This window comes from Dermacentor andersoni, chromosome 1 (genome assembly GCF_023375885.2).
Source record: "Dermacentor andersoni chromosome 1, qqDerAnde1_hic_scaffold, whole genome shotgun sequence".
In the NCBI taxonomy this organism is placed as follows: Eukaryota; Metazoa; Arthropoda; class Arachnida; order Ixodida; family Ixodidae; genus Dermacentor; species Dermacentor andersoni.
In genome coordinates this window covers 331,329,595-331,342,033 of record NC_092814.1, presented here as the reverse complement: position 1 = coordinate 331,342,033, position 12,439 = coordinate 331,329,595, and positions in this window count along the sequence as shown.

The window sequence follows — 12,439 nt, the reverse complement described above, 5'->3', positions numbered from 1 at the left end:
GGGTACTTTTTAAGCACAGTGGCCGCGCTCGGCGTAGCGGCGCAGTTAGCGAAAAGCAGCTGGGCTGTGTGCCGCAGTTAGTTTCGCGTGTACTGAATCTTACTGGTAGATGTTCGTGACGCATTCTCTGACCCGAAAAGTATTGTAATTTATTTGGTAACTTTTTGGTATATCCTGAGGCATGCTCGCCGCGCCTGTGGTTGTGAAGCTGTTAGCAAAAAAAAGCAAGCCGGCCATAGTGAGTTAGTTTTGCGTGTACTGAATTTTAGTGGGACAAGTTTGTGACGTATTTTATAGCCCTGCAACAACATATACCTTATTTCTGTACTCACGCTTGTCGAAAACGCGACGAGAAATTGCCGAGAGTGATAACACGGGAGTGTTGCATGCGCCGGCAGGACGCGTAAAACACGGAGGAGCTCAAGAACTTGACATTTCCGTCTTCTGAGCGACTGAAAACAGGCTTTGCACCCACGAATCTGTCTTGAGTGCGACTAGAAGGCATTCTGCGAGCGTGTAACGTGGTCTGGCTGAGCCTGTGTTGTAGCCACTTCTGTGTACTTGGCGTACCATCGCGTCGACTGAGGCCAAGTTGTTTTGGAAACGCGCAGTCACCCGTGTGTTTGCGCACTTAAAGTGCAGGAAACAATGCCCGGGAAGGCAGGGGTGCTTGAAAATCGGATGTTTTGTTCAGATTTTGTGGCATTGTTTGGGAGGAGTCTTTGCTGCGAAATGTACTATGATGAGCAATATGAAAGGGAACACAGGAACGCGTGGCAAACAGCCTCGAAACAGACTCGGAGCGACACGCGGATGGCGCTGTGAAAAACAAAGGGGGAAAGAAGGGCGCTCTTCCACTAACTGTTGGCACTCCCACCACGCTGGCATTTCTACAAAGCAGCAGCTTACGTCATTTCGCCGATAATATGGTATCGTCTGACAGCCGATAAGACGGTAATCGTCGCAGTGACTTACACCGATTTATTTTCCTTTCTTTCATTCATTCTTTTTTTTTTCTTTATTTGAATCGACGCACCCGGTTGTCAGTGGCACCTCGAACAGCGGCGGAGCTCGAACCAATGACGGCAGACGAATAGTATAATTGATGATATAATGAATAATTGAATAAATAATGAATTGATAAACTGTCTCTCGTGCGACTTTGTTGCACCAAGTTCGTTCAGAAAAATTCACGTGTCACACTACAGCGGCCCACGCAGAGCAGTCAACTGTGACTTTGTAGCCTCAAGATGCCTCGAGTGCCTCATAAACAGCGGGAAGATATAATAGAAATGTCTAAAAGAGAGTATACGCAGCGCAATATTGTTCTCATGATAGGCCGCCCATTGAAAATGGTCAGCCGGATGGCTTACCGAGACGAAGGACGTATAAACGATGCGCCGCACCGCAGACGACCCCGATCAACAATAAACGACCAAGACTTTTGCATCGTGGCTGCCGTCAGCGACAAACCATTTGAAAGTGCAAAGGACGTTCGAGGGGCTCTTCGCCTGGACAACTTGAGCGACAGAGCACGGTACGACGAAGGCTTAGAGAAGCAGGACTGCAAAGTCGCAACGCCGCACGGGAACCTCTGCTCACCGCAGCCAACAAAGCAGCTCGCCTGTAGTTCGCTACTGAACACCGAAGCAGGAGCGAAGCGAGTGGAAGTATGGGGCTTTCTCTGATGAGTCCACGTTCTCGAGCCGCTGGGACCAACGAAAGAGAGTGCGGTGGACCGAAGCACACGCTTTAGTCCGCAGAATATCCAAGAGTTGGCGATTTCCCACGAAGGCCTAGGCCCACTGGTGAGAACTGATGGGAGGTTCACCAGTGCTGCGTATTGCAATCTGCTCGAGCACCAGATGATCCCCTATGTGTTGAACGGGTCGCACTCGGGTGGGTGTTATTTTTTTCAGCGGGATAATTGTCTCCCGTTCAAACATCGAAGGACGTGGCGCGCCTTTTGGAAGAGCGAGGGGTAATGCAACTTCGGTGGTGCGCGAAAGGTGCCGACGTGAACACTATATAGCACGTTTGGGGCCGTATGAAAGTGAACCTTTCGAAGAGGTCTCTAAAAGTGGCGGACTCCGACCAACTATGGGAAGCAATAGAACATGAGTGGAAGCGCCTTCAGTGTGATACCGCATTCATCGAGGCTCTCTACGCGTCTGTGCCCCAAAGAATGGAGGCTGTCGTTCAAGTTGGCGGTGGCATGGCCCGTTATTAGGCCACCAACGAACGAAACAAAGGACGAGCATAAGCTGGGATGACGCTATTGCCTTATTTCATTTGCTTCAATACCTTTTTAATATTCGGCAAGCGCCAATATACTTACGTTGAACTCACCCATACAGCCCATTTTTTCTCGATTTACAAGATTTACCATAAATCAATAGCGAAGTAAGGAACAGTGCTACCTTTTGTAACGATTCGGTGCAAGAAGTTACCAGCGACGCAATATCTAACACTGTTATCACTGTCTGTTGGCGATGCGAAGTTCCGCACTTTGCAGACGCACGGCGGGAGTGCGAACAGTTGTTAGAACAGCGTCCCACTTTCCACTTTGTTTCCGGCGGCGGCCGCTGCATATCACCTATAGCTGGGTCTGAGGGTGTTTTCTACGCGTTCCTGTGTTCCCTTTCATATTGCTCATAATAGTACGTAAAAGTGAATTTGTCTGTAATGCCACTCATTCACCACTTACGCACGTTTCGCCTCTACACTCAATACTCCTGTTAGGTCAATATACCAAAATGATACAAGCTTGTAATTTACTTTCTTTCAGCTGATGGCATACGTTGGCTGATGGCATACGTTGATGGCATACGTACGGCAACGACTGCTGCTTACCTGGTGCCCCAACTTTGGATGAATGTAGAAGAAGCCCGGAACGAGTATTTATATAGAGCAAAATAAACATTTCACCATTGCAGAAGGCGTTTTGCGTTTTCTTTATGAAATTGCACCTGACGGATTCGGCGGAGTCTTGTAAAGGTCGTTCGCAATCATTCTTACTAAATAATGAAACGATTCCACGCCAAGGCCATGCGGGTTTCAGCAGAAGCGAAAAAAAAGAATAAATAAATGCTGCGCCGAACAGCGGAGCCGGCGCGGCGTGTACCAACTGCTGTTCAAAACGCGCACGCCCAAAACCGAAACTGGAAAAAGTTAATACCATCCCCTTGGTGTGCTACAGTCAATTCGGCCGCTGGGCTCTATGGGAGTGTCCATCCTTTCTTTATGGTGTCAGTTTCTATGGTGCCAGTCTCAGAAAGTGAGTACTCGGTTTTTATTTTTCTCGATATGATTCGTGTATTGCATCCGTATTAAATGTAGATACTTTTACAAACCTAAATAATAGTTCGACGTAGCGTGAACGCGCACGTTGGCGAGATAAACAGCGTCTATAGTTCGACCGGTGGTTCGACGCACTGGCGGACACGGCCAACGCTCTATGACGCGCCCGGTGTCTAATGCCCCAACCACTGGCACGCGCTGGAAAGCTTTGGCGCGCGCCGAAGGGTCAAATGCGTCAAAGCGTCGGTCGGGAACTCGCTGAAGCGGAACGTCGCGCAGCGATTATGTCTACTGCCGATGCTAGAAGTTTCGAATTCTGCGCAATGGCCAGGCGGCTGCCGAGGTCAAGTAATGAGTCGAGTTACTTTCTTCAAATCAGTTTTGAAAGCATTGGTGTCGCTGCACGCGATCGTGCAATCACGAGGCACTTCTTCTATTTCGCATGCTGCGAGTAAACGACTAAAAAAGTATTTAGGGAGGACAAAGCGCCATGAAAACAATTGAATGGGTTGTTTTAAGATGCAATAACAGTTTTACGATGAAAAATTGAGTTCGAAAAAGAAAGAAAACGTCACAGTTTCGCCCAAAAAAACGAAACATCGACATACGCGGCACCGAGCACCTTATCTTGGAGTTTTTCTGCGCCGGGCGAGTTTTTTGCAGCGGTATAGGTGGTTCTAAACATACTATTACCTTTCAGAGTGCCGCTCCTGGGCGCCCGTTCCTGCGTTAAGCGTCGGCGTCCCTCGGCCTAACCGAACGAACGAGCACGGGCAGGGAAGGATGAAAGAGCGAACGCGGAGCGCAGCAGGGGATGAAAGACGGCGAGAGTTAAGAGAGCGCTAGTAGGAAAGCGGAGGAGCAGGGTGCAGCGGAATCCTGAGGAGGAAAACGGAAGAAGAGAGCACGGCGAAAGAGTGAGGAGGAAGCTGGAGTGCCGCACGAGACGTGCTCTACGGCGGCGACCAGGCATGCGGCGAGCGCGTCCACCGATACCATATATGGAAACAGCGCTGGTGTGGGGGCTTCGGCCCCACTGCGCATGCGCTACTACGCCTGCACCACCACCGCTAGAGAATGCGGTCCGCGCGAGTCACGCCTTCCCGTGTTCACGCTTTCTTTCTCAACAATGAGCGACGGAGCCGGTGGAAATGCTTCGTCTGCCGCTGCATCTGCCAAACGGGCTGTTCGAGCAGAGGCCGCCGCCGAGAGGCCATTGTAGTTCAATACCAAATTCTTTGCTGCAATATATCACGAATTCATAATACCTAAACACTAAATAGCAGCGCTCAAATTTTGCATTAGGGAGTATCGTAATCGTCGGTGAATTTTTTTCCAGGACAAAATTCGCATCAAGTTTGGATAGAACGAAGCTCCCTGTAGGATCTTCCAGCAGCCTGATTAACAGCGATTTTATAATTAACTTCATAATGAAGGTTACTTCAGCAATTGACATTGGCGGCTTAACGCGAGAGCGAGCAATGTAGACTAAAACATACTCTGGCAGAAGTAACGACACAAAATATAAAGATAGAGAAAAAAAAAGGGAATCAGTCACCAATTTTATTATTTTCACGTATGCTTTGATTTATTCCAAACTTCCTATTATAAGCGTCGCGCGAACTTATTCAGATGGCGTGATTCATACGAGCAATAACAAGCGACTGCCATGCTTTCGTTATTTTTCGTTTTTACCTGCTTAGCTTCTTTCTCCCCTGCACAGCGATCGCTGCGTTCAACGACTTTTTGTGTTGTTTTCGAAGTCAGACCGGTGAATTACTGACTGTGCCACTTCTAGTGTTAATTATTGATCGTTGGTTGCTAAATTACTTTTTTTTGTTTTCTTCTGAAGTCTGCGGCCCATTTCTTGGCATATTGCCCGTAATCAGTTCTTCATATCACGCTTGAGCAATAGCGGAAGTCATTGCTTCTACAGGCAATTGGAAGTCAAGTTTATCTCCTCGAAATCCGAACTCGAAATTCAGTAAAGTGAGCCCGCTTTGTAAGAAATTTTAAACACCTGAACCTTCTTCTTTTTTTTTATGCCGCTTTAATTAAAATCTATCACCCCTTAGCTTCGTTTTGCCCATGCTGCTAGATTCGGTATGTGCCACTTGAAGATGTCATCGTCGTAGTCGTCACGTCCACCACCATCACCATTATCCGCATTAGCGCTGATGCTTCAGCCCGGCCCGTGTGAAAAGTTCCTCGGCATTATATTTGCACAAACAATGGCGTCTGCTTATTTCGTCGACCTTAAATTTATTATACCTTGGACGGGTCAACCAGGGGTATCGTTCGAGCTACACTGGCTTTTATGTCTAACTGCTGTACTAATACAGCATGTAACATTCCGTTCACTGTGGGCATGCCATAGCTCCCTCCATCTGCAACCCCGTCCTAATCCTACCTATAGGCCATTGGGAATCAGCACTGTCCAGCAAGAGCTTTGCAAGGCCAACTTCGGCTGGTGTAGCGGGCTCCACGGGCGGTCGCTGCTGATGGACTTCTGGACTAAGGAGTCTGCCCACCGGCGGTTGAAGACCGCTTTCTTCACCCGATGCGTTACTTCTCAAAGGGTGCAATAAAGTTTAGTACTACTACTACTGCTACTACATCCTTACGTAGAAGACGAACAGCTGGAAAATCCTTTCCGCTGGATCATCAGTTTCTAATGCGAAACGGCAGCGTTCGGCAACTTCGGAGAACGTTGGGAACTGCATCAGCCACCCAATCACAGCGGCTCATCACCGTCGCACCACATCTGGCGCAATTAGCGGGTCCCCATGCAGAGGAACACTTTATGATCATACGACCAGTGGAAGGCGCACATTGCGAGAAAAGTTACCGGCTGTTTCTCTCTCTCTCTCTCTCGTGCGCGTTTCTTCCCGAAGCGCCATATTCGGGAGTAACCTAACAAAATAATCCCCATCGCCGTGCGCTGCGAGACTTCGTTATCGTGGAAGTCGTTGGTACCAACCCGACCGACACGTATGCACGTCCAATGACAAGTCCATTCATATATGCTTACGCCTGCCTGTGCACACGCACGGCGCAGACGCTTTTAATAAATGCAGACTCTCTACAGTGATGAAATTTTCACTGGAAACGCCAAACCGGTCTATCTAAGTGCGTTGCTATGTCAAGGAATGTGACGGAACTTCCAGTTTCAGCGTAAACACAAGCCCTGCTACGTATAAGTCTTAAAGCACCTATTACATGAGGATTAATGATAATTACACTTTTTAACACTTTGTTCATTCGCATATATGAAAATACTTTTTGTCCAATATGAGCTTCCAGTTTAAGAACACTCTAGACGGTTGCGAAAAAAAAAAATGCTCCCGCCACGTCGCGAGATGGCACTCCGACACAAGCCGGGCGTTGGCAGTGCTAGTGTGAACACCGACAGGAGTGTTCTTTGGCTCCAGCTTCGCTGTGTAGCCAAGCGCGCCGTCGTGCGATGCCGGCATCGACTCTACCTCTTGGCTGCCACCTGTGCCGTTTATGAGGATGCAGTTTTTTCTAGAACTTAATTGCGCGGTTCTCAAGCGCTGTGAATAGGCTTGCCGCTGCCCGCTTCCACAGGAACACCGGTTTCTCACAGTCGCGGATCTGGTCGGGCTTGACTGAACGGCATCCACAATCGGCCAGGACAGCAGGTCTAGCTGGCGTCGCTGTTAGCTCGGAGACCACGAAGTCCAACACGAAGGCGGCGTGAGCAGCGGCGGTGTGTTGTCGTACACGAGTGCCGAGTCTCATGCCATGCCTGGGAGTAAGGCAGCCTTGAAAATTTTGTCATCACAAATCAGCGCAGCAGTAGTGAGCCAGGCCGAAGCTAGAAAGAATATGTCGTTATGTATTCCGTCCAGCTTACATTCCGGCGACACTTTCGACCTAGGTGTTGTGGTCGTGTTGTTCTTGCTTTTCCGCATGGTGTTACGCGCGAGTAGCAGCCCTCGCGACGGCTCACCGAGCCTGCTTCTCCCCGACGAAAGACACGAAGGTGGCCATTGCGTCACGGGTAGCAGGTGGACCAGCAGCAGGACCAGCGGAGTCTGCTGCTCCGCGGATGGTGCTGGATGACGAGTCCAGCAGGCTGGATTGGCCAGCCGCGTTCTCGCGCTGGATGGTGACCGTGGTTGTCAGAAGCGTGGCTCTCGGCATACGCGCTATGTTGGGGACGGCTGAGGGCGATGCTGTAGTGGCGGATGTCGGCGGGAGTGAGGTTGCTCCGCCGCCTGCAGCGAACTTGATAGCGCTCCAGCCGGTGCCTTTTACAGCGCCATGTGGCTTACCAGAAAGCAGAACCAGCGCCAATCCGGCTGGTTGTCCCGAAAGGCACCTTCGTGCAGCTGATGGCAGGAGGCGGACGCGATGGGCAGCGCGACGGCTGCCAACAGGGCGAAGCTTCAGCCAGAATCCCCAACGTCCCTCTCGCCTCGAAGCCGCTTGCGTGGCTGCGTGATGGGTGACAGCCGGAGCAAACCGTCGTGAGGGTACCTGTGCGTTTTGTTCAATGTTCCCTCCAGGATAACCGGAGAACGCGCTGGGCGTGCGCCGGCATCGGAAACATTCCGTGTGCTCCTGAAGCAGACGCCAGCCGCTTTGTTGAAGGGGACCTGGCATCAGGCGTCGCAGAAGACGCCTCGCCGCGGTCCGGGCCAGAGGCACGAACTTGGCGGTTTCACCGCCAGCGGAGTCACAGGCCCAGCTGCACCTGGGCTTTGACAAGAGGTTGCCTACAAGCTCACGAGATGCAGCGTCGCGTTGTCGTTGCTCGCTGCGAAGCCGGTACGAATGATGTCCCACTGCGCCGTGGTAGTCAGAAGGCCGGATCTCGGCAACCGCGCTATGTTGGGGACGGCTGAGGGCGATGTCGCAGTGGCGGAGATAGGCGGGAGTGAGGTTGCCCCGCCGCCTGCAGCGAACTTGGCAGGCGCTGGCCCGGCCGGCACGTGTCAGCGGAATTGCTTGCCTCGGTAGTCGGACACGTCGCCGCCGAAGCTCGCGTATCCGTTGACGTGGCATTGGTTGGCGCTCTGGATGCGTTGCGAGGCGATGAAGAGTCAGGTAGAGATGGGCAGGATCGTCGGACGTTGTCCTCAGTGGCAGCACCAATGGCTAGAGCACATCGAGTACGATGCGTTTCTGCGTGGGCTCTCGTTCGAAAGCTACGTGTCCTTGCAGAGAGACTCGTGGGAGCGTCCCGCAGGCGTGACTGCTGACGTGACAAATGGTTGTTGGCTGGCTTCTCAATCCTTAACATGCACATCGGAACACGAGGCACGCGGAGGAAACGTCATCGTCCCTCCTCGCGCCGAGTGCCACGTACACCTGCTGACGTCGATTTCTCTCATTTGGACAGTAGAAGAAAGCGGAATAGAAAATGTACGGGGAACTTGCATTTGATACCAGTTTTGGAAATGACAAAAAGATTCATTTATGAACAATACAGGCCCCTGGATTTGGGGCGAAAGAAAACATTTCTGCCAAAGAAAATCGAAGAGACAAAGACAAGAGCGACGAAAAAAGAGCGGGTATTTGTGGTGATGATGATGATAATTTTTAATGGCTCGTACGCACTAAGGGTGATAGGCCACGAATTGGGAAGCAGGAGATAGCTTCAGAGAATTCTTGTTTGAAGAGACGAAGGGAGAAGAGGAGGGAAAACAAAAGGGGATACTGGAATAACTATACTAGTATGGGAGCGAGCTGTCAGACTAATTAAAGGGCAACTTTCAAAAGAAGTTATAATCAAGTAGAGAACAGAGAAAGTGCTAAAAAACAATTTGGAGAAACCAATTTTAGCGAAATTAATGCTGATCAGATAGGTAGAATAAAGCTACAGTAATTCGGGGGGTAATTGTTTCGTTTGAGTTAAAAATCAAACACTGAGCAACAAACGCATCTGTGACTATAGCCTAGTATCGACGCTCCAAATGATAATATTACCGGTATTCTTAATCCTATAGCCAATTTTTGCAGAGTGGAGCTTCGAGTAACATATTTCCACGGTTTGAATACTGTCGGCATGATAGAAAGAAGTAGTCTACTGATTGAATTTCCTTACAATTGTGGCATAGAGGGGACATCATCAGACCGGCTCCATGTAAATAAAAATTCAATTGCGAAATGCGACAGCGTAAACTTATGTATGTAGAGTGAGTCTCTCTCTTTACATAACTCACATTGCGATCCGTGCACATGTAATGCAATACCATTTGAACGTGCGATCAAGTATCTCGGAATAATATTTTATGAGCGTATAACATGGAATGATGATGTGCAGTATATATGTAACAGGCTTAGAGCTGTGTCAGCGATGATGTACAACCTAAGAGGTAAAACTTCGATGTACTTGAGACGCACCATATACATATATACATGGCATTGGCCGAATCTGTTATAACCTACGGTATTACATTGTATGGAACTTGTTATGATCACAAAATGGGAGCCATAAACCGCATAATTAAAAGAATAGTAAACAGTGCAACCTACGGAACTACCCTGCAACAGGCTGTCAAGGAGGAACAATACAATAGGCTTGGCATACTGGAAATGCGTGAACTATTTTATTACACTGTGCTCACACGTCATTACTATGCAAAGGATTTCAAAGTACCTGTCAAGAAAAACGTCGACCTAAGAAAGACAGAAATATACATTAAGCCACGATGCTTTACACGTTATGGGAAAAAGAGAGGCGATATTACGTGCCACAGATATTTAGTGAACCTGGAGAAGAGTTTGGAAAGTTCAAAACTAAACGAAAAATGACTAAATCAATAAGGAAATGGTGCTCATCTTTGCAGATAAATCACTGATGACCTCTCGCATGTAGAAGTTTGCTTTCTTGGCTTTACGCCTTAGATGTTCTGTGAGTTGTGATATGGCTCATTTCAAGCTATTATGATTCCTTTATTTATTCATTTACTTAGTTTAATTTTTGCTCGAGTTGTACTCATAAATGCTCATTATGTATCTATAATTTTGTATAGTATGCATACTATGTACTAGTATGCCTTACTTCATTGTTTTGTGGTACACATTCGGTGATTCACCGCGCTGCCTGAACAACCAACAAGCACGCTGTGCTTAGGTTGGAAAGGAAATGAAAACCTATGTACCAAATGAAGATGAAGTTGAATTTTGGTTTGATTTGATTTGATGTAACTTCCAAATACCAAGAAGGACACCCTTGTTCATTTCAGGAAACGCTGAGACGTTGAAAGACTAGGGATGTTATCAGCGATGATTTGTTTATATCATGTTGCAGTCAGAAGATTCTCCATCTCCATGCAGTGACGTAAGCTGCATCCTGTAAAATAGAAATCAAAGGTCCACTTAAAGACGTCATGGATAATAAATCTGCCATTTATTATAAGTATAACCCTCGGTGGCTTGCAACCCGCAGTAAATTATTTTTTTTTTAAGTGGTCGTTCCTAAATTTTGGCACACACTTCGGATAGCCGTATTCGTTGCGTGGAAAGCGACGAACATGCCGACAGAGAACCTGTAACTACAACAGCTAACGATTCATTCGCAGGAAGTTCGCTCAGCGATAGAACAATCGTCAATAATTCTGCTATGAAAATAGGCGTGTAATCCGGAAGGCGAATAGAAGAAGGAGCAACTTTGAATAGGAGAGAAAGTACCCACGCCAGCCTTCTCCTCTGACAGCAAGGCGTCAGTGGCAAATATATTGCGTGTTTCCACGCGAGAAATGTAATCTTGTAATAGGTCATTAAAATGTATGAATGGCATTAGTTAGCGTTTGGGTGAAAAATGTCATCGAATTCAATCCGACGGCTTATGTTGAATTGACTTGTTGGGTGAATAACACCACACACTCTGGCCAGTTCAGTAAGTCGGATATCTCGATATACAGTTTCCTTTTTCTTTTATCTGCTCCAAATTTTTTAGATATTATCTGTGACAGATAAGCCAACTCTAACGCTTGATCTAAATTATTCGATGAGATGGCCATTACTTCTACAAGAAATAAAATGTAGAATTGAATAATAACGTAATTACGCTCATTAATGTTTTAATTAATGACTTTGCGTCACATATTTCGATTTACGAATTATAGCCGCTGAGCACGCGAGGCGTATTCACTTGGAACGAATTCTCTGGACTGTACCAGTTCCGGGATATCAATTTTCAAAGTGTACGTCGAAGTGCATTGGTGTTCCAGTTACTTTTGTGCTTCAATGCGTAAATCAGCGATTTCTTCAAAATTAAATATTTGCTGGAATTGACACGAACTCCATCCCTATGTGAAACACATGCTCCAAACCGGCGTGCATGCTGTGCCACGTCTTTAGTGGACTGGGAGTGGCACGACGCTCAACGAATGGGTTGCTACATTACGCCTTGGTTTGCTAGGGCATTTCAAGCCTCCTGCTTCGGGCAGAGTGTGGGGGAAGATGGAGCAAGCGCTTGGTTCGGCGTCACTCAGAAAAAGAGTCGCTCTACCACAGCCGCACACTCACTGCTCGTGCGCCGCCATTCGAGTAAGATCTCGAAATTTAAGCACCACTCCTGTCAAACTTTCCAAAAACATTAATCCAACATGCCTAATCGATTAAATGGATTACATGAAAGGTGCACATCGATGAATATAATCGTTTTGCGGTACGCATTCGAGTTGATCATTCATCAATACTGCCAACTCTACTTGTTAATGGACAAAGCTGTTGGAAATTAGGGAATCACGTAGCGGTTATTGTTATTACAGAGTTTGACAATAGGGCTTGATAAAAGCGCAGTGGCGCTTGCAACGCCACTGCGGCGTCAAAGAAAAGCTATTTAAATAATTAAATAAAATATACCATCTTATAATAGGAAGAGTAATTTTGACATTCGTGTTCCCATGTTTAATTACAACTTAGATGTTATTAGCAGCAAGCAATTAGTAGCACTTAGTTTTGAGCACGACCTCCGTCGTGGTTTTGAGTAACCATCTTTACGTGCCTTCACCAGCCAAGTTATGCCGCGCTAGGTCTACGAGCCATGAAATCGACAATCGAATTCGGAATCAGCGGCGTCTAATGAATCATTCTTTGTAACAAACGCTAGTTGAGAGAAAGTGATAACCATAGTCGCTTCTCCTCGCTCGAGAAGTTCACA